The sequence below is a fragment of the Berghia stephanieae genome, chromosome 6, assembly GCF_034508935.2.
Source record: "Berghia stephanieae isolate SIO BIC M18660-M18661 chromosome 6, UCSD_Bste_1.3, whole genome shotgun sequence".
In the NCBI taxonomy this organism is placed as follows: Eukaryota; Metazoa; Mollusca; class Gastropoda; order Nudibranchia; family Aeolidiidae; genus Berghia; species Berghia stephanieae.
The window spans coordinates 33440484-33445483 of record NC_088365.1 but is presented as its reverse complement, the minus strand read 5'-3'; positions in this window follow the sequence as shown (position 1 = coordinate 33445483).

Genomic DNA, 5000 nt, shown 5'->3' with positions numbered 1-5000 from the left:
TTTTTGACTTGAAACTTTATACAAATCTGAGCCTATCTGCTTCTTGTTTGTTGTGTGCTGTATAAAAAAATAAAATCACTAAGCTCCGGGCTGTTAAATATCTAGTTTACTCTTCATTAAAAGCATATAATTAGCATTGAAATATTCGTTCATTGGCAACGATCCGTTTAGCAAGTTGTCAAGTGTGCTGCAATCAATCATCCTTGTCAGTTTTCAATAAGCCATCTCTCTAAGTACATAATATAATATAAACACTGGCCAGTGTTAACTATAAATAAACTAGGGAAAATATCATAATATTATTACTAACACTTTAGCGTTTTACATGTCTTTTTATCAATTTAGTTTTTAGTGATCAATCTAAAAAATTGAAGAATTTACATAGCGCAACATCCACTAGACGTGCTCAAACCGCTTTACAAGAGATCCCTAACCAACAGCAACCCTTAACACGTAGGACAAGACATGGCGCCTGTTAGGCGATATTACAAGTTGTTTTTTTTTCCCCGACAAAGACAACACGGTACACAGTCGGGTACGTGTGTTACACCTAAGTACGGTGAGAGAATGTGAGTAAAGCGCTTTACTCCAAGGACTCAACTATGACCGCTAAGAGCGGGATTCGAACCGGGGACCTTCCGATCCGAAGGAGAGTGTAATACCGTATGACCAATAGCCGGATTAAGTATCATATTTATATTATTATTATTATTATTATTATTATTATTATTATTATTATTATTATTATTATTATTATTATTTTCATCATCATCATCATCATCATCATCATCATCATCATCATCATCATCATCATCATCATTATTGTTATTATTATTATTATTATTTATATATTATTATTATTATTATTATTATTTATTTATTTATTTATTTTATCATTATTATTATCATTATTATTATTATAATTATTATTATCATTATTATTATTATTATTATTATTATTATTATTATTATTATTATTATTATTATATTATTATTATTATTATTAACCCTGACAATAAATTAACTGAAGTCTTACCGTTTACACTTAGAGAAAAGAAACAGTGATGCGACTTGCTTCAACTAAGCTGAAGCCTCTCTAATAAATACGTAAATATTATTGAGAAGGGAAATGTCAATTGAAGGAAGCCTGTTAAGGGCTGATCGGAGTGTTTGGGTGTCAATCCTAATTTATGTATCTATGTACATATTAAAATATGGGTTACAAATTAATATAAGGAGAACAAGATGACCAAGTGAATGTTAGTGTATTGCAAAAGAAATAGCGCGTGGTTCGTGCCCATCTTTAGGCATACAGTTTAGGCAGTTGGTATTTTTTAAATTTGGAAAGTGGGGAGGGGGGGGGGGGGGTAAAAAAAAGTTAAATACATCCTTCATGGAATGGCTAAGCTCATTAACACCGATACTACCTGACCTCTCCCGATGTTTAAACACAATAGTACAATAAATCACAGAAACATACGATTGTGTGTGGTATGTGTGTGTGTGTGTGTGGTATGTGTATATGTGTGTTTGTGTGTGTATGTGTGTTGTTGTAGCCAAACAGTATGTTGTCTGAACTTGTAGAAAAAGTTAAGCAATTTCCAGCAAAGTCGGTGACCGGATTGGTGACAATTAATTAATAATTGTAAAACTCTGATACCAGCCTAGCATCCTTAAGAAAGGCATTTAATGCATTACCCTACAACATAGACAACTGAAATTTCACTTCTTTATTTTATTGTTAAAAATATTTTGGCTATCGTCGTCGTAGAGCTATTATCAATTATTTTACGCGATTCTTAGGTTATACCTTTTTGAAGACAACGTCAGAAGCTTGTTTGACTCGGATGTTTGACTCGAATATAATTCATTGTCAAACCTGTGTCCGGTTCACGTGTTTCGTCCATTGTCCATTTTCAATGGCCACCGCTGCTGCTATGCCGTTGTAACGACCTACCAACTACCAACCAACATAATAACAAACCTCAGTCACGGGTGACTGATTTTCAGAACCCTTGCTTTGATCGTTGTGTATATACCACTTAAGCGGAGCAGTTGATATTTGGGAAATTCCGATAGAACAGATTTAAAATGAACAAAAGCAGAGAGAAAATGTTTCCTTTTTAAAACACATGAAAGAAAATGAAAATAAAAGGCACACAACAGAAACAAAACATAAACAAAACAAACCCCCCCCCCTCCCAAACAAACAAACAAACAAACAAACAAACAAACAAAAAAAAACCCCCAAAAAACCAGCACCCTCCTCCCTCCACGGCCAACCTGACTTCTGAATCTACTTCTACAACAACAGCAAAAACAACAACAACAACAACTACTACTACTACTACTACTACTACTACTACTACTACTACTACTACTACTACTACTACTACTACTACTACTACTACTACTACTACTACTACTACTACTACTACTACTACTACTAACTACTACTACTGCTACAACAACAACAACAACTACTACTACTACTACTACTACTACTACTACTACTACTACTACTACTACTACTACTACTACTACTACTACTACTACTATTACGACGACGACGACGACTACTACTACTACTACTACTACTACTACTACTACTACTACTACTACTACTACTACTACTACTACTACTACAGCTATACCACTAAAAGATTATTGTGCTGATTATGTTGATGGTGATGATGATGATAATGATGATGTTGATGATAATGATGATGATGATGATGATGATGATGATGATGATGATGGTGATGATGATGACGACGACGACGACATAGCTTTAATATAATAGTATATATGACAGGAGGTCAAGAACTACTTTAAGAACCAAAATGCTTGGACTCAAAATAATTGGCTCTCGACATCACGAACAATGTTCACAACGTTTCAACTCAGGGGATTTTGAAAATGCACAAACTATAATGGCTACACCTGTGTATCACAATGCGAAACCATTGAAAAAAACATTTACAAATCGGAGTGCCCTAACTCGGCGAACAGACATTTAGCCTACATTTGTTACTTCTATATGCACCAGCTTAAACAGGCCCAGGGAACAAATTGCGTCATAAAGATATGCAATGCAGATTTTTAATTTACTTACAACTTCTTGTTGAGAAATAAGACAAATATAACAATCACGACCTGCCCAAAGAAAATGAAATTAAAACACTTAATGTGAGGCAGGGTGGTGTAACCAAAGATTGAAATTATCCTTAACGTTACATAGGTCATGAAAATGTAGGAAGAAACATTTCACTAAGCTACCTGATGCCATGTTCAACTTTAAAACGTCTCTTGAAAAATACTCCAACGATGACTCATATTGTTGAATATAAAACTATTGAGCAATAATGAATACGACAGCTTAAAAAAAAGAACAATAATTCACTGCAATTCTCATCTCTCTAAACTATGTGTTAAATGACTGCTTATTTCATTTTTGCTCTTTGCTGAAGAGATTTGAGCTCAAAACTTTCTACTTCTTGTCTTATTTCCTGAAACTTTGATTTTCATTTTGTTCAAAACAATTGACGGTCCACACTTTCAGAGAAATTAGTGTTAGATTTAACCTTTATTTATTGACGACTATAATATTATTACAGCGTACTTGAAAATTACAAAAACATTGTTTTTAAATTTTGGCCAGAAAACTCGTTTCTTCAAATATTGATCATTTAAAAGGACCCTCATCTTGTCATAACTCTCAAACCGTTAATTTTAGGAAGTAGTCAAGGAAGTCCCATGTTTGGGAGTTTTTGACATGAGGATCACTTAATCGATCGATATTTGGAGAAAAAGTTTTTCTGGCCGAAATTTTTTTAATGCGTTTTTTTTTCTCTCTCCAGAAAACGACATAATGCCTGAGTTTAAAAAAAATTAATTTCCAGGTCATAATTCCATCTTTGACTTTGATTTCAATGCCATAAGGAAAATAGTGGGCGTTTTAGAGTTATTATTGATATCGACATACAACTGGTCTCAATGATCAAGTTTATTTTCAAAATCCAAAAATCAGACAAAAAATGACAATATTATTCAAAGTTCAGGATGCTGTTTGAAAAACAGTAGATACCGCATCTTAGATGATATTGATAAAAAAGTTTCACTACAAGGTTCCAAGACTTGACAAAAAATAAACTATGCTATCATAAAAACGTTGCCTCATGCAATTTACTTATAGAATGTTTGTTTATTTATTCCTCGGATTTTGCGAGGAAACGTTGCTTTCTTCAAGTTTCTCTCCATTATCATTTAATACAGGCAGAATACACAAAATCATTTTAAAACAATTCAAAATATCTGAGTTTTTTATCTGAATAATGAAAATTGGCACCTCAGTATTGAGGAATGAAAATTTTTCTCTTATAACACTCTAAAGCAATAGTAAGCCTTTAATAGCTTCTTATTTTCACTTGTGTTACATAGTCAAGTACATTCAATATGCGTAAAATATGCTGGTTTATCATCGACTTACAACTTTAGTGTCAAATTTATGCATTTAAATGATTCATCATTTTCAAATATTAATATCCAAATATACTTTACATGATTTAGATTTTAGATGCTTAGGGAGGTGAACCAGTGTTGAATTAAATCTTACTTTTGGTGGATTTTTTTTTTTTTTTTTTTGGGGGGGGGGGGGGGGGGGTTGGGGTTGGGGTTTTTTTGCCCATGTTTATATTAGTTTTCAAGACAGAGTGATTTACAAATCATTCAACGAGGCGCGTCGTCCATTGCCTATAGAGACAACTCGTGGGATGTGATTAAAAACAGCTTGCATTTCAAACACAGCTTCACCGTGCATCACTGTCGGGCTTGCTTTGTGAAAGGATTTTTGTTTTAATGACATTTGATTATATTGCGATATTCCATATTGAAATTGAGTTTATCTAAAGACATCATTAATTCACACATTAGATTAACTCATACATTCACTTATAATATGACATTGAATTGTTTATGTTTAATATATTTACTTCACTATT